The sequence below is a fragment of the Dipodomys merriami genome, unplaced genomic scaffold (assembly GCF_024711535.1).
Source record: "Dipodomys merriami isolate MVZ:Mamm:240054 unplaced genomic scaffold, mDipMer1.0.p SCAF_3222, whole genome shotgun sequence".
Taxonomy (NCBI): domain Eukaryota; kingdom Metazoa; phylum Chordata; class Mammalia; order Rodentia; family Heteromyidae; genus Dipodomys; species Dipodomys merriami.
In genome coordinates this window covers 2288-21181 of record NW_027204741.1, presented here as the reverse complement: position 1 = coordinate 21181, position 18894 = coordinate 2288, and the positions used below count along the sequence as shown (strand labels likewise).

General features: G+C 36.5%; 1 pseudogene; it reads left to right on the top strand.

Moving 5' to 3' along the window:
- Positions 1–540: 540 nt before the first annotated feature.
- LOC138841596 (anaphase-promoting complex subunit 4-like) lies at positions 541–18395 on the top strand (annotated as a pseudogene).
- Positions 18396–18894: the final 499 nt, after the last annotated feature.

Here is an 18894-nt window from a genome sequence, read left to right as displayed (position 1 = left end):
TTTTTTTTTCTGCTTATGTGGTGCTGAGGAAGCGAACACAGGGCCTCATGTATGCAAGGCAAGCGCTCTACCACTGAGCCACCTTCCCAGCCCAAGAAAACTGTTGAATAACAGTAGGTCCATTTGTTTTTACAAACAAAAGAAATTTCTGCTTTTATCATTTCTTATTTGTGATTATTAGACAGGTAAACTATCTGTGCCATATCTTTACTTTTTGTTGTTGTTGGTTGTGGGGCTTCAACTCTGGGCCTGGGCTCTGTTCCTGAGCTCTTTAGCTCAAGGATAGCCCTCTACCACTTGAGCCACAGCACCACTTCTCATTTTCTGGTGGTTTATTGGAGATAAGAGTCTCACTGAGTTTCCTGCCCCGGCTTGCTTTGAACGGTGACACTCATGTTTCAGCCTCCTGAGTAGCTAGGATTATAGGCATGAGCCATGAGCCAGGGTGTCTTGTATATCTTTACTTCTTAAAGTTATGGAATGAGTCTTTAAAAAATATATTTTTAATAGAAAGAGAAGTAACTTATTACTGTTTGTGTAATGCCTGTTTCCCTTCCTTTTAGTGTTCTAATATCGTTCTATAATGCTGAAGATGAGTCAAACATTCTCTTACCCAAGCTGCCCACATTACCAAAAAAGTAAGTATCAGAGTTGTATTTCTTTGGACTTAATCTTGCAGGTTAATCTGCTTTAAATATTGGTACATACTTCTCTCATGAGTATCATTTTACCTTTGTCTCTCCTTTCTCTCATTATAGCAGCACCTCAAAAATATTTAGGTAAAATATACTTTTTTGTTGTTTTCAAATAAAATAATGTTTTTTTTTAGTTGAAAGAACATGGTTGAAAGATGACTCAATTTATTTTTATATTGTAGTGAGGAGAATTCTGATGAAATTATTAAACGCTTGGGAGATGTCAGGTAAATCTAATTTAAATAAGTCACTTTTCATATTGGAGGAACATTTCCAAATTTTCAGGAGCAAATCTTTTGTTATGTTATCTCATTGTAGACACGCTGTGTCTTCAAATAATAGATGTCACCGTCTTGCTGTTTTTACTGTGTGCTCGTTCTTTGTTTCGTGTGTTAGCAGTAATGCAGTATACTTGTTTTTAATAAGTAAAAGGGGATAGTACTAGAATTTTTAAAATTTCAATTTTAATTATCCAAGTTCTTCATTGTGTCATATCCATAATAAAACTGTTTTGTTATTGGCTGTATGTGAATACAATTATTAGTATGTTATGTTACTATAAATGCTTAATGTTAGCTATAAGAAATATATATTGTTCTTTGGAAACAAAAGAAATGGCCTGCTGTGATTGAATATTGAGAGTTGCTGTGTTTGCTTAGTGTATCAGTTTTCCCCACAGAGGAATTTTAGCACTCAGATTAGATTAAAGCAGTAACAATTGATATTTTGGCTAAAAAAACCACAGTCATCTAAAAGAGAGAAGAGGAACCAGCAGGAGGGAGAAAGGAAAAAGAGATGGTGAGGGAAGGTGAATATATATGTATGACAATACCAGCATGAAGCCCTACAGAAACTTAGGAAGGAATAGATAGGGAGGAAGGATAGTTAAGAAAGAGTAATATAGATTAGGAGTAAATTTGATCAAAGTGTATTATATTCATGTTGTAAATATCACAGTGTAACACTTTTGTACTATAAGTTCATGCTAATTATTTTTTAAAGATAGTGTAGAAATAAAATCCACAAATATAAAAAACACCCACAATCATCTGTGTTGTTCACTGGTTCTCTGCTTGTTACATTTTTTTATTAGATTAAATATTCTTGTCCTTGGAGGAAGCTCTGGATTTATTGAGCTTTATGCTTATGGGATGTTCAAAATTGCTCGAGTCACAGGAGTGAGTTTTTCTTTTAGGTTTCCTGTATTATTTCTCTTAAAATATAGTGGCTAGTTTACTTATGGAATAAGAATAACATAGTAAGTTTTATTTTTATTTTTTCAGTTTCAATTTGTTTTTAAATAATTAGAGGATTTTTTAAGCTAAAATAATGATATTACTATAGAGATGAGAAACTTTTGGTGGAATTACTCATGCTTTTTCCTTTAATGAAAAGATTGATCTGATCCACTTGACTGTGATTTAACTGGAGCCTAATGAAAGCTATCGGAAGCCACTCTTTGTTGAGTACTGAGTCTCCTACTACTGCTAAATCAGTCTTCTCCAGAGCCTTTTTCATCTCGCTCTCACAATTCCCCAAGGTGTAGAAAATATCATAGCCTTCAGGGAATTTGTTCATCAACCTTTGATGTGCAACTGTTGATGGGATTGGGATCAGAAGTTTTAATGTTTATAGGTCTTTGTGACTAGGAGGAGCCCTTTACCTGCTTTACCTACCTTTACCTGCTACATGAGTATAGCTGAAACCAGAAGTGTGTGTCACAGCTTTCTAAAGTTGTGTATAAATTGTTGCTTCCAGTATTACAAAGTGCACCCTAGCAGTGATACCACATGTATGAGGGTGTGTGATTATTTTGCAGATTGCTGGCACTTGTCTTGCATTGTGTCTATCAAGTGATTTGAAATCATTATCAGTGGTCGCAGAGGTTTCCACTGGTGATGCTTCAAAGGTTTCATACTTTCAGCTATGTAATTGTAGAGATTAAGAATATGTTTTAGTTTTTCAGTTGTTTTTTAGGGTGGTTGGTGCTGAGAGTTGACAGGACGTACGAGCATGCTGTCCACCACTGAGCTGGGTCCCCACCTCTGTGGGTTTGTATCTATATCTCACTGTATTCTAATGGGCAGCAAAATAAAACATCTCCGTGGAGTTTCTAAATTGTACATATTGAATGCTGTTGTAGTACTATTATTTTCCACATAAAAACAATGTTTTGATGATCTACAAATTGGTTCCTATAACAGAATTACTTGGTTTTGAGCATTTTCTTGGGACTCAGTTATTAGTAATAATAAGGGCTGATATTCATCATTTATTATATGCCAAACCCTTAGTGCCTTAAACACAACAACATATGGATAGGCACTGTTATTATACCTGAAGAAAGTACTGGACACATACAAAAGCTCATAATTGGAAAGTGATACTAGGCAGTCTGCATTCAGGTTCTGTGCCTTTTTTCTCCTTCTAATGAGAGGAAGGCTTGCTTTGTAATCCAGACTGGCCTAGAACTTCAGGTTCTCCTGCTTTAGCCTCCCAAGTGTTGGGATTACAGGTGTGCACCATTAGGCTCTAAACATGCTTTTTGTGTAAAACATTTAAGTATTGGTGAGGGCTCTTTTATTGTGTGTAGCATACATAATAAGATTAGGAAACTGTTTGGGCTCCTGTTATTTAGATTGTACCTTTGCTTTGCCAAGAAAACTTCCCCAGTGTTTCCTCTGAAAATCCTATATGTTTATCCTAAGTATGTGTGAATTTTCAAACAAAGTAGAACAAAAGGATAGAAGATGTGAGGACTGCTTAGTGTCTTCAATAGCATGCTGTTCAGTGTTCCAGAGCACCCTAGACATAGAATTCACAACAATGGTAGTACACATTTGTGTCTTAAGGCTGAGCAACTGTGATCACCAGGCTGTATTTGTGCTATAATAGAGCAGCTCTTTTTTTTCTGTGAAATTTGTAAAAGTTTTTTTTTTTGTTTTTTTTTTTTTTTTTTTTTTTTGTCCTGGGGCTTGAACTCAGGGCTTGGGCACTGTCCCTGAGCTTCTTTTGCTCAAGGCTGACATTCTACTACTTGAGCTACAGTGCCATTTTTGGCTTTTTCTGTTTATGTGGTACTGAGGAATCAAATCTAGGGCTTCATGCATGCTAAGCAAGCACTCTACAACTAAGCAACATTCCCAGCTAGTAATAGATTTTTTTTTAATGACAACTTCTGTGCGATACAACTGGTAAGGGATATTTTCTTTGTTTTTACCAGTAGTATTTTAATGCCTTTTGATGCCTTCCCTTGGTTCTGATGCCTCCAACTTGGTTATGTTTCAAAGGGGACAGAATTATGATTTGGTCTTCCTGATACTTAGTTACATCTTTGCTCCTCTTTAAGTTAGAGGATGCACACGTGTGCGCATGCACATGTGTGTGTATGTGTGTGTGTGTGTGTGTGTGTTTTACAGGAACAATTTATCTTTAAAAAAGTAAATACATCTGATTATGACTCAATTTATTCTTGTTTTTCAGCTTGAAACCAATCTGCTCTACTCCTTCTTACATGAAGTAACTCAGATGGCCAGGAAGTTTATTCACATTTCAGCTCTGTTGCAGGTATTTATTCATCACTTGCTTTCTAGTAGTATCTACTGTAACATTTGTAATTTTATTTTTTAAAACTGACGTCAGTTGGATGTCTATTCTGCTAATCTTACAATATTTATTAAAGCCAGAAAAAGTAATTTAATTAATCTACTCATCCAATCCTATCACCTCCAAATGAAAGGGAAAAAATAGTCAATCTTTTAAATGTTCCTGTTAATGTTACTTATACTTTATTGCAAATAAAATAGTCTTTTTATGATTTTAGGTTTTGATCATAACAAAGATACCCCAAATTAGTAGATAATTTTGTAGGTTAGCAGTTTGGACTAAACTCAGCCAGAAAGTTGTGGTGATCTGTACCTGGTATGGCTCATATCACCCAGCTTGATCATGCAAGCTGATATGTGTCCCTGGCTGAAGTGGCTTTGCCTCTGCCCTGCATCCCTCATCTTCTAGCCAGCTAGTCCTGTGCTGTTTCTAGGGTAGTGGCAGCAAAGGTTTCAAGAGTACACATTGAGGGATGGGAATGTGTCTCAGTGGTAGAATGCTTGCCTCACATGCATGAAACCCTGGGTTCGATTCCTCAGTACCATGTACACAAAAAAGGCTAGAACTGGAGCAGTGGCTTAAGTGGCAGAGTGATAGTCTTGAACAAAAGAAGCTCAGGGACAGTTGCCCAGGCCAAGTTCAAGCTCAGGACTAGCAAAAAATTAAATAAATAAGAGTGTAAGTTGAACTGTGGTTGGTGGGACACTTCTATAATCCAGCAATTGGGAGGCTCAGGCAAGAGTATTATAATATCAACTTGAGTTATATAGCAAGCTTGGGCTATATAACAAGATCCTGTCTCCCTCTCCGTCCCCTCAAAAAAAAGTGCAAGTCAAGATGTATAAACAACTTGAAAGCCCTGGCCTCAGCAGTGTTTTTTCTGCTATGTTCAGTTAGAGCAAGTTATAGGGCAGCCAGGTGCAAGGTGAGGAGAATAAGTCAGGATAGAAGAACTGTAAAGAATTCAGGCCATTTTTTTCATTATTGTTCTACCACAGCCATTAATTTACTTGATGGCAAATGTAACTAGGTGTCGAAATCTTTTAAGGGTCCTCTGACAGTTTAATAGTTGAACAAATTAACATTTTGACAGTGTAATAAAACACAGCTTAAATAATAAAATGTAAAAGATGTTTGTTTTACTAGGTATAGAAATGTTCTTTTGAAATGAAGGAAGGGGTAACACTGTGCAAAAAAGAAATGTACTCATTACCTTTCTTATGTAACTGTAACCCCTCTGTATATTACCTTTACAATAAAATTTAAGTATAAAAAAAGTTCCTTTCTAAAGTTCTAAGAATCATTGATTCTTTGGTAAAAATAGTTGTTACCAAACAGTTAGACCCTGGTGGCTTACACCTGTAATCCTAGCTACTTAAGAGGCTCAGATCTTAGGATCATGGTTCAAGGCCAGCCCAGGCAGTAAAGTCTATGAGACTTTTAGCTCCATTTAACCACCAGAAAATAGGAGGTAGCACTGTGGTTCAAGGTGGTAAGGAGCTAGCCTTGAGCAAAAGAGCTCAGGGACAGTCCCCAGACCACAAGTTCAAGCCCCACAATTGGAAAAAAAAAAAAAAGAAGTTACCAAAGGTTAGCTATGGTCTTCTCTTTTCCTTTGGCTTAACTAAGTTAATTAGGGTGGTTGAAAGTAAGTTCTGGATTTTTTGTGACCTTAAATAGCACATATTAGGTAGAATGTGGGTTTAAAATATTTTTTTCTTTTTGCTAATAGTATATAAATTTGTCACTGACATGTATGTGTGAAGTATGGGAAGAAATACTGATGCAGATGGATTCTCGTCTCACTAAGTTTGTGCAGGTAATGTAACTGATATTTCCTGTGGAAAGAGTTTAAAAGTCTATTTGCTTTATATGCTATATGAGAAAGGTCAGTTTAATTTATGAAATATTAAGACCATAATTTCTTCAGACAGCTTGGCCTAATGACTATTTTCACAGAAAATATTTGCAAAAAGGAGTCTATATTAGGTTTTGTTACTATAACAAAGTACCTGAACTTGGGTAATGTATACAGAAAAGAGGTTTATGTATCTTCCAGTTTTGTAGACTAGAAGTCCCAGATTGTGTGGCTCTGTTATTTTCTTCCTCTGGGAGATGGCATCTTGGCAGAGGGATCACTTTGTGACGCAGGAACCAGAAAGTGGAGAAGGGTGGTCTTGCTCTTTTAGAATAACTCACTCTGCAGGATCTAACCAGGTTCCTATGAGAACTACATTTTCTTCACATAGCAGCACCCTCAGTGACCTAACCACCTCCCAGTATGCCTTACCTCTTAAAGATTCCACTACCTCAGCAGCATCATAATACATGAACCGTTGGGGGACAAACCATATCAGATCCATAGCTGACTCTTCCACCATTGGAACAACTTAATGCAGTGGGTGTGCTTTGGGAATGAGGAAGCTATTGAAACAGCTGACTGGTTGTCTCCAGTCACTGAACCTCAGATATTTCCTGTATATAAGGGCTTGAGAGAAGACAGAGGAAAGAACAGTGAGTAGATGTACTTTATAAGCTGCAAAACATGTACCACATATTTCTTTTTATTTTATCTAGGAAAAGAACATAACCACATCAGTACAGGATGAATTTATGCACTTGCTGTTGTGGGGGAAGGCAAGGTAATAAACTCTTCCTTTTCCTCCCTTCTCCCCCGATTGGTTGTAGGGCTTGAACTCAGGGCCTATGTGCTGTCCTTAAGATCTTTTCGCTCTACCACTTTGAGCCACATCCCTGCTTCCAGTTTTTTGAGTGGTTAACTGGAAATAAGACTCTCACAGAGACTTCTCTGTTTGGGCTGTCTTTTTTTTTCTGTACTGGAGCCTGAACTCTGGGCCTAGGCTCTGTCCCTGAGCTCTTCAGCTCAAGGCTAGCACTCTACCACTTGAGCCACAGCGACACTTCAGGCCTTTTCTGCTTATGTAATGCTGAGGAATCCAACCCAGGGCCTCATGCATGCAAGGCAAGCACTCTACCACTGAGCCCAGCCCTGTCTGGGCTGTCTTTGAATCACAATCCTTAGATATCAACCTCCTGAGTAGCTAGGATTATAGGCATGAGCCACTGATGCCCTGTTTCACCTCTCTCTCCCCTTTTTAAATCAATTGATTTTAAAAGTAAATAAAAATGAATAATTCATTTGTCCAAATGAAATAGAAAATTCTGGTATAAAAAGAGTATTAGGAGTATAGATCTCCAGGTTTTTTGATACACCCTTTTGGGTTAATGTGATCATTTTGTACAGAAATTTTAGTTTTTATGTTGCCAAACTAAACTTTTTCTTTTTGGTATCTTAGAACTTTCCCCATCTTAAGCGCATGAAAAGGTTAATCTGTATTTACTTCTGGAATTATTTTTTATGGTTTTCATTTATTCCCTCCCGTGTTTCAGATGTGATTTCCATGGTGCTTTGTGGAAACCTCTGCCATCCTTTTCCTAAATGCTTACATTGGTACAATATGGCTTAGTGAGCATTGCCCTTTGCCTTACTAAGCCAAGTCCTTTTTAATATGCAGTGTATCCTCATGTGTACTTAAGTGTGTTAGGGTTATTTTTTTGTTTCTTTTTGTATACAAAAGAAAGTTGTATTTTTTTAAGAAAGTTTTATTTTTGTTGGGAGTAGTTTTACTTTGTTCCAAAATCTTGTTTTTTTCTTTGAAATCTATGATTTTAAGCAATGTGTACAGATTTTAGATGGAGAAATGACTAAAACATCCTTTTACATTGTAGTGCTGAACTTCAGCCCCTTTTGGTGAACCAGCTAACTGTAAAGGTGCTGTTAAAGTCATCATATTCCAGTATTCAGAAGTTGGTTATAAGTCATTTGCAGAGGTATAAAGATGATGGACATTGCTTTGGTCTTTCTGAAAATTTACCTTTATTGTCTGGCATTTTCTTCTGGAATCTTTCCTAGCTGAATTTTTTTTTTTTTTGTCAGTCATGGGGCTTGAACTTTGGGCCTGGGCACTGTCCCTCAGCTCTTCAGCTCAAGGAGAGTTTTCTACCACTTGAGCTACAGTGCCACTACCCTGAAAATTTTTTAATAATAATTTTTAGTGAGATTAAGTGATTATATAAATGTCACAAATTTCATAGTACTGTAGGATAGTGATATTTTGTTAAAATCACAAACACATTTTAACCTTTGCAAGGCAAATTGTCATTATCTTGGTCTATAAAGTTTGTGAATTCTATGAGCTTTGACAATATTTCTTCTGCTTTGGGTGATAAATATATTTCTTTCCTTTTGCTTAGTGTTAGCTGTTCCCTCTTTCCCTCTCATCCCTCCCTCCCTTGAGTTCTTTAGTTCATTTTCATCAATGCCCAGTGTAGCTGATGGGTTCCTCTGTTGTATTTTTTCACCTGTTTCCCTCTGATTCCATGCCCTCCTCCTAGCTTCCCTTAGATGTGTGCACATATATACCCCATATGAGGTCAAGAACATGGAGTCATTTAGAAATTATATGGCAGATTAAGTAGATGTCCTTTGTTTCTTGAGTCCTGTTTACTTTGTCGTATTTCCTTGCGTTTTGGATTTTAACATCCTCATATCAGGAAGAACATGTGCTATTTGTCTTTCTGCTCTTGTCTTACCTCACTCACACTGATTCATTTTAGTTCCATCCATTTCTCTGCATCTGGGTTGTTTCTATATCTTGGCTATTGATTGTGAATAGTGCCTAGCTGAAATTTTTGCATTGGCATTTGAAGGGGAATCTTGGCACACTCAAGGGTAAAGATTATTTCTGCTTCATGAAATAATTTTTCACTATCTTTTCACCAAGCAAGTCTCCCATCTGGATCCCCCCACTATACTATAAGGTATATTTTGAAATAGGGCATATATTCCTTTTTTTGTTCCACAGAGAAAATTGAGTATGTTGTATATTTTATCTTGTAAAACATATTGTGTATTTTTCATTCAACACCCTAGAATTTTGTTCTGAGTCTCATTTTACCAGGATGAAACTGAATTAGTTATATGGATGGCCCAAAGATAGTACATGGCAGAGCCACAATTCCTTTTAGTGTTCCAGGTCTCGTGTTGTTCCTATCCGTAGCTGCTTGAGTGACAGTTTTACAAGCGGATGCTGAATGTTCAGTTTAAATTTGTATACAGCCCGTTATGTAATGCCTTCTGCACTGGTCTTTCTATACTTTGTTCCACAAATGTCTGGTCTTTTTACTCTTCTTTTTCCTTTTCTTGCAATGCTCTGGGTCAAAACCAGGGTCTTGTATATGCTGGGCAAGGATTCTACTAGTGAGCTATATCCTCATCCCTGTAGAATGTGTATTCCTCAGTAAATCCAATAGAATACCTCTCACAGATGCTCCTGTTCCCTTCTTTTTGATCAGTCCCCATATTTTTTCACCAGTCCCCATATTAACTCATATTACACTTATACCCTTGTCCTATGCATTCCCCTCAAGGTATTTATGGCCATTGGGAAGATTACACTGTATGATTGTGTGGTTGAGACCTGTCTCCCCTGTTATGCTGTAATTTCTGTGGTCACAAGGACCTGATTCTTGTCAGCTTTCTGTCCCTAGCATCTAGCACAATGTCTGACACAAAGTTGGATCTCAAAAACTATTTGTTTAGTATCGGATAGATATGGGTGAACAAGATTGCCTACTGGCTCTCTTTAAAGTGCCAAGATTGGGGCTAAGGGGTAGCTTAGTGGTTGAGCACTTGCTAGCTTATGCAAGGCCCTAGCTTCATCCCTAGCATTGCGCCTCCCCTCAGATAGTGCCAGGACTGTGAAACACAATTTGTTCATATAAAATTTAATCGTATTGTCATGTATATTCATTTCAGTAGATGATAGCCAGATGATTGTGCTTATGTTTATAGAACTAGAGATACAATTTTTTTAATGGCAAGAAAATTAAATAGTTACCTTAAATTTTTATTTCTGAAAAATTGGAACTGTCTACCACTGCCTACCACCCTGACTAAGTAATGATACTATGTCTCCTGTGACTAAGTAATGATACTATGTCTCCTGTTGTGCTAGTGGCTCAGAGTCTTTATTGTATTATTTGAGTGAACTGAAAGGAATGGCTTCATGGAAGCAAAAATACAAACCCCTTGGACTGGATGCTATGGGAATTGAAGGTAGTGATTTAATTTCTCAACAGAATATATTAGGTATAGTTTACTTATTTAACAAGGACTATTTCTTTATATTTTTTATTTCCTTTTAGATGCTATTGATTGTGAATATTTACATTTGAAATTAATAAGAACCTTACACACATACCTGTAATCCCAGTGCTTGGTATGCTAAGGCAAAAGGATTGTAAGTTTATTTAATCATACAAAGAGTTTCAAGTCTATGAAATTTAACTTTGATTCAGTTTTTAATCTATTTATATTTGGCTAGTATGTCCAGTACAGTAAGATACAGTTTAGGAATACATTTTACTTTCTCTTTCTGTTGAGCTGTTTTTCTTTTCTTTTCTTTCTTTCTTTTTTTTTTTTGGTGCCAGTCTCAGAACTTAAACTCAATTCCTGAGTGCTGTCCCTGAGCTTTTTTTCTCAAGGCTAGCATTCTACCATTTGCTCCATTTCTGGCTTTTGGTGATTAGTTGGAGTTTATGAATCTCCTGGATTTTCCTGTGTGGGCTGTCTTTGAACTGCAGGCCTCAGATCTCAGCCACCTGAGTGTCTAGGATGAGGCGTGAACCGCCACAGCACCAAGCTTCTCAGACTCTCTTGTCATTCCTGGCTGTTGGCTCTTTGAGCTTTCTGCACTTGGCTTCTCCTGGAGAACTTTGTCACTCACCAGTATTCAGTACTTCTGAAACTAGTTTTAAGTTGTTCTTTACTCTTTATTTTTCTAAGTTTATAATACATATGCTTCCTCCTGTTCACTGTCATTATGATTGGGCTCTAGAAAGTGAAAACCCCAGCACTTGCTCAGAAGACAAAGTGAGAGGAGAAATGACATTGCTTTTCCTGTGTTTTGGAATATTTTTGGAATTTACATTTGCTGAGAGCAAATATGATATACTAAGTTTTCTAGGATTACCTCTCACGATGAATAGAAAGTATTTAACTTCTTGATCCTCTTAAGTAGAAAAAATGTCACTACGAAGGGTTACAGATGGAGGAACAGAGCAGTGGGGGAGGGCTTTAGTGTGGTCTGGTTGTGTTAGGTAGGGGTGAAGGTATTAGTTAGGTAGAACACAGAAAACTTTGTTTTTCACTGGTGCTGCAAGAGAATGTTAGTTACCTTACTTGATAACATAGGAGTGCTGCAATCTTTGATTTCCTAGTAGGGTGATTGATACTGATCCACCTCTCAGTGATATTATGAAACATAAAAAAAAATACTTGTACTGCTGGGAATGTAGCTCACTGGCACACTGTTGTCTAGTATGCACAGGCTCCCGGTTCAGGTCTTAGGACCTCAAGGAAAATCAGTACAGGTATTATTTGCTTACTGTAATTATCACATAGAAGTAAACTTAAAGAGTTTATAAAAATTGAACTCATCTCTGTATTCAGAAAGTTCACCAAAATGAAAATGAGTTTGATTTATAATACTTAACGTTTTTTCATTTGTGTCAAATCCAAGAGAGTTCAATTTTTGAGACCTCATTTATTTGTTGGACTAAAAGATTAGTTTCATAAAATGATGTCCAGTGGTATCAGACATTGTGACATAACATAAGTTTATAGTAGTAACTTCCTCTTGGAGTCAGTTTTTTTTTTTTTTTTTTACTGATTAGTAATTTTTTAACAAAAAATGTGGGAAAATTTTTTCCTCACTTACTTGCAGAGTTAGGAAAAGAATTCATATGTCACAGAATGCTGGGAAAGATTCAGTTTTTTGGAAACACAGTTACAACCAGATAGTATCATTTATTTGCTTAATTTTTGAAAGAATCGAGATGTGTTTTGTTTTTGATTGCCTTAATTTTAGGAATGTAATAATGTTTGGCTTGTAAAATCTGCTCTTCTAAGGGCTTAAATCCTGACAAGACAAAGAAGAACAGTAAGGTTTATTTTACTCTGTGACAGTTGAACAGTACTACATGAACTGCACATGACTTTTTTTTTCTGATTTGTTTATCTTTTCAGAGTTATAGACATTAGTATAAAGAATTTCAAGGCATTTTTCCAGTGGCTTTCTGTGGGTAAGTTAACTTTAACATTGTTGTTTTAACACTTTTGAAAACTGTGGAAATACATCTTAGATTTGAATTAGTCTGTTAAAATTTCAAATACTTATAAAATAGTATAATGAGCCTCCTTGTTTCCTTCTTTCACCCAGCTTCAACTGTTGTCCATCTATGGCAGTCCTATTTCACCTACTCCATGATTCCCCCATAGAAGTATTAAAGCTAATTTGTAACACCTGTGCCCCTTACACTCACTAGTACAGTGATCCCTTACCTATCTTGGGAGTTAAGTTCCAGACAACCCCGTGATAAGTGAAAATCCCATGCTCTATTGTGGTTCATTTATTGCTCTGGAAAGTAACTACCTGATAGGTGAGGGATCACTATTTCTGGTTTGTTTCGTTTTGTTTTTTAACCCTGGGATGCAATGAAGCTACAATACAGCGAGGGACAACTGCATTTCCTTAGGTTAAAATTTAATGTTTGAGCCCTTGCTATATATTGGGCACGGGTATAAGATTTTCAAAAAGCCCTTCAGTAGCTTGTGTTACATTTTACACTCTGTTCTTCAGTCTCTAGAGCTGTGTGGTCCATGGTGGTAACCACTAACTAGCCTGTGGCTGTTGAATTGATGGAAATCATCTAAAATTACACATTTAGTTATGTAGTCAGGCTAGCCTCTTTGAAGTTCCTAGGACTCACAGATGATCACTGACAGCACAGAACTGGGATCTTGCTATTACATTTTCATGGGCAGTGGTGCCCTTGCTAAGTGGTACACAGACTTCTTTAGGACTTTCTTTGTAATGCCACTACGTCTTTGCCATTGGGTAGGCAGTTTAATTAACAAATACCTGTTGACTTCACATGAGATGGTTTGATCACCACTCTGAGGTACTTGCATTTTTTTAGGCCCATTTATACTGCTATTTTTGTGAAGTATATTCTTTAAATAATGAAACAAACATTTCTCTCCAACATATGCAACATTTAGTTTTATGTCTCATATTTGTTAAAATTTAGAGTGAAATACAAGATAAATTCCTTTTGATATGCTAATACTGCAAAGTGTCCAAATGTTCAGTTCTAATATTACAAAAGCAGACTTTATGCTTATCACTCTACTATAGTTACTTTTGTTTAAAACCTGAATGTGATCTTAAGTTACTTGAATTCTTGGTTGGATATTTTTGTTTGTTTCCTTTTTTTCAACTATATGATTGATAGTTGGAATAGGGAACTGGAGTTTTTTCAGGCTAGCTTGTTGCAGATCTGAGTTTTAATTAGAATAAATTGCAATATTAAAAGTAGGACTTTAGAAATCCTTTCTCTGATGGGATTAGTGGTTTAGTTTTACTTATAATTATTGCGTGCTCTAACTAAGCATCAGCAGTAGAAGAGCAGTGAGTAACGGCTCAGTTCTTATCTCCAGAATGTGACACTGTTGTCACCCTGGCTTTGTCACTGACACAAGGTTATAACTTTGTTGTCTTTTTTTTTGTAAAATGTAATTTCCATGAAGGCATTTTTACTGCTCTGTCCCCAGCAGCATAATCAATAAGGTTTTGTTTGGGGTGAGGACCAACAATCCTGAATATATTTTAGATCCTGATTAAGTCAGATTTTAGTTCATACTAAATTGTTCAAAGAGAAAGTTTTTTGTAGTAAAAAGAAACTGTTCAAATGGAAAATTTAGTTCAGTAAACCTCATTTGGTCTTTGAGGTATATCTGTAATAAAAATTACATTTCAAGATAATTTTTAACTTTGTATTTCCAGCCATGTTGAGAATGACCGAAGACCATGTGCTTCCTGAGCTGAATAAGGTATGCACAGAAGTACTTATGGCCAGCCCTGTGTGTCAGCAGGTTCCATCTCAGTAGATTCAACCAACCACCAATGAAAAATATTCTGAAAATAATGCATCTGTTCCAAACATATGTACTTGTTTTTCTCTTTACTATTCCTTACACAATACAACAATAGTTATTTACATCGTATTAGGTGTTACAAGCACTCTAAATGGGATTTAAAGTGTACAGGAGGATGTGTTTTCTTATATAAAGATCTTGAGCACCTGAGGATTGTGTTATCTGTGGGGGTCTTAGAACCAATCTCTCAGATAACAGGGGACACCTGTGTAATTTCCTTACCTATTGTCCTGATTGAGCTCAGCCTTGCTCATGGTTTTGGTACTCTTACAGAGTTAGATAACAGGACGTTGGTCTTGTTATCTAAATAAATTTGAGTGGTTGCATAATATTTTCATCTCGCGGAATACTGTTACGGATATTTGAATTTACAATTTTCATGTTTGAATGAGGTTGTATAATTCTTACAACATAGCATCCTTATACTCTTTAACTGCCTTAAGTCTTTTTATTATTGTGAAAATATTGTACAGAGGGGGTTACAATTACATGGGCAAGATAATGAGTACACTTCTTATCAAGCATTGTAGCCTCCTCCTTTGTTTCCCCTTCCCATCCCCGCTCCCCCACTTAACCCTCCTCCCCCCCCCACCAAAGTTGTAAAGTTCGTTTTCGACATATGACTTGTACATCTCATTTTTTTAAGTCCAGTCGTGGGGCCTGAACTCTGGGCCTGGGCGCTGTCACTCAGCTCTTCAGCTCACGGCTAGCGCTCTACCACTTGAGCCACAGCGCCACTTCCAGCTTTTTTTTTTGCTTATGTGGTGCTGAGGAATCGAACCCAGGGCCTCATGCATGCAAGGCAAGCGCTCTACCACTGAGCCACTTTCCCAGCCCTTGTACATCTCATTGTAGCAATGGGTCCACCTGTATCCCTACTTAAATGATTTGTTTTTTTCCCTTCCCCTCCACAAATTATAACAACATCAAATACAGTGATAGCAGGGGTTATTCCGTGGGGGGGGGGACATACAAATGAACAAAGAAATAATCTTATAAATGTGATAGGAACAATCGCATGAAAGAAAAAAAAACATTTGAATACATATCTTAGGGTTCATTTCCCTAACATCAACTTATCTGACCTTTTTGGCTTGACTCAGACATATACTAAGTATTGAAAACAAGGGAAACCATGGGACCTATGTTTCTTTGGGCCTGGCTTCCTTCACTTAATATAATTTTTTCCAAACCTTTCCATTTCCTAACAAATGGGGAAATGTCATTCTTTCTGATGGAGGCATAGAATTCCATTGTGTATATATACCACATTTTCTTGATCCACTCCATCTACTAAGGGGCATTTGGGTTGGTTCTATATCTTATGCCTTAAGTCTTAAATGCATTTTTATTTTCCTTGAAATATAAGTACTTAAATGTTGTACCTAAGTTGAAGCCTGGAAATGAGCAGTTTCTTTCTGTGAGGATGTGGAAAGAAGCATTCCCTGAAAGCGAGCTTAGAGAACAGCCAGCCTCCTCCTTGCTCTCCACAGCCCACTCACCTGCACCCAGGCCCAAACTGTGGATTCAGGCAAATTATTGGGAAGCTTTCTTTTTACCGTGATTTGTTTTCTTTTTGCCCCTTTTTGTTAATAGATAACTCAGAAAGATATCACATTTGTTACTGAATTTCTTACTGAACATTTCAATGAGGAAAGAAATAGCTATTTTTACAATTAAGTCACTTTGAAAATAATCACAGCAAAGATGGTTCATGGTTAAAAAGTAATGAGCAATTACTTTTATAAAAAGACTAATTTTAAAAAGACTAAACATAAAGTCTATAAGTAGACTTCTGTCTGTATGTATCTTACAATCTGCAAAAAACTAAATGCAATGGATAGCTGTTTTATAAAATACATATTGAGTTTGTTAATTTTAAGATTATTTTCTTAATATTTTGAGCTTTTAGAAATAAACTATGTTTGTTCTTTCTAGGCTCCAGACTTTTCTAATCGAAAAAGAAAATACTTTAATGTTGAAAAAGTTGGTCAGGTATGGGCTTTCTATTGAACTTGGTTTGATTTTTAAGAACGAATTTTAAGACTTTGTACTGTTAATTCATATTATCTAAATTTTATGGAAAATAATACAATGCCAGTATAACTGGCATTGTTGTTTATTTTCTCAGCTGTCTTTGATGTACAGCTTAATAGAAGACAGCTAATTTTAATGTCTACCTATGTGTTTATTCTGTTTTAATATGCTAATTTGCTTAATGTATATAAGGAAAATCTAACTTCAAGCAGGTGTGTGTCCTTGGAAAGGAGAAAGTACTGAACTAGTTTTGTCCTTTAACTGAGGATATTCTTTAATATTATACAAAATCCTTCCAAGTGTTGGTCTCTTGGAAGTTTTTAATGTGGAATCTAAAATTGTGTTTAGTAGACACTTCATACTCAGTTTCATTAAAAATCTCTCCATCTTCCTTGCACTTTGAAAGGCACTTTTACTCATGCTTGTTTTCATAGCATCATAACTTGGTCTTTTTAGAAATATTGGTTCTGTGGCTTTTACAGATCTTTTTAAGTACTGACGCCTTCCATTATACATTATAAATATGTGACTTCAGTCTACTCTAATCAGTCTTTAGTTACTGTGAAGCTGTCAGGCACTCAGTAACAGATGCAGGTGCCAACATTTTGAGTTTTGCTTAAAAGTTGCTTTTTTTTTTTGAGACAGGGTCTTGCTCTATAGGCCTTAAACTTGTGATATTCCTGCCTCATCCTCTTCTAAGTGCTGGAATTACAGGCCTTTAGAACCAAGTTTAGCTGAAATGTTATTTGCAATAAATATTTTAGGTTGTTTTGTTCAAAGTCACTTTATTTTCAAAAAAATACCTGCCAAAAGTAAGAGTTTGAGGGGGTAGAGGGATGGATGAGTATGCATGTTCAAAGGGGTAACATTGACCAAGACATATTTGTCCATAAGCTGAACCATGGCAACTCCTTGTACATCTATTTAATAAAATAAATAAAAATTTTAAAATTAAAAAATACCTCACAAACATCTAAGTATGAAGAACCAGTTTGTCCCCTAGTCTTTTGTTTCTAAGTAAAAATGGAATGTCATTTTTAAAATATTTATTTATTTATTATTGTGAAAATACTGTACAGAGGGGTTACAATTACATGGGCAAGATAATGAGTACGTTTCTTATCAAGCATTGTAGCCTCCTCCTTAGTTTCCCCTTCCCATCCCTTCCCATCCTCCCCCTTGGAATGTCATTTTTTATAAAATGTCTGCCTTTACAACTGAAACAAGACAGTTTCAGTTTTTCTTCAAGACAACTTTGCATGCTTTGATGTGTTGTAAAATCACCCGTGTGCCTCCTAACTCTGACTCAAAAAACGTTAAAAGATCTGCCATCAAGACTTGAGAATTAACAATTTAATAGTTCTATCAGGATAAATGAAACTGAATATGTGACAAAGAACACAAGAATTTGGTCTACTAGGTGAGGGGTGCAGGTACTGGCTGTTCTTTCTTCCACACCTTCAGTGCAAATGTTGACACCGTGAAAGGGCAAGTGACACCTTGGCACTAAAGCTGGCATTAACCTTGTAGTCAATGGAAGCATGCTGAGCACTCTCAGGGATGGGGCTACACTGTGAGAACTGCCCTTGTGGAGCATACTGTCAGTTGGTACTTGTAAAACTAAAATATAGCCCTGATAGGTAAGGTTAAAATATATCTTGAAAATGAACCACAAAATGTAAACTCTGGTTTCTACATTTACTATACTCTGACCATTTAAGTCATTTTCATGTTGTCTAGAATTTGTCACCTCACTTAGAAAAATAATGTACCTTCAGAGAACCTGGCAGTACAACAAGATAACTTAGTAACTAGAATAATGTTAAATACATATTAGAGCCTGAATCATTGCTTAACTGAAAAAAATTTAAACTATTTTTAGTATTTGAAAGATGAAGATGATGGCCTTGTGTCACCCCCTAACACGGAAGGAAACCAGTGGTATGACTTCCTCCAAAACAGCAGCCATCTTAAAGGTACTTTATGAACCAAGCAGATGTTGGCCATGTTTATACATATTTGAGATTAAAGAGTAACCTCAAAATTTGTCTAATTTCTTCAGGCTTACTTGGCATGTCCATTTTATTTGATTAGAGAACAGCATTTTAACAAGTAGAGTATGATGTCACCATGATAGATAGAAAACACCCTGAAATTAACTGTGCTGTGGTACATTAACTATGCTGACACTAAAATTATTTTTTCCCTCCTGACACCAGCCAGTTATGATACCAGCTGAAGGTCCTGCAATGCAATTCATTGCAATTATGACACTGAGCACCCACAATGATCATTAGCCTCCAGAGGGAGGAAGGCTCAGTCTGCTAGACTCCTCACATCACATCAGTCCCAAGAGCTAGGTTCCCTTACCCACACCTCTGTGGGACTTGACTATGGGACATATGTCCCAACTTTCTCCCTTAAGTTGGCATAGCTTCCAGACTGGTGTACAATGCTCAGGAACACATTCAGCTT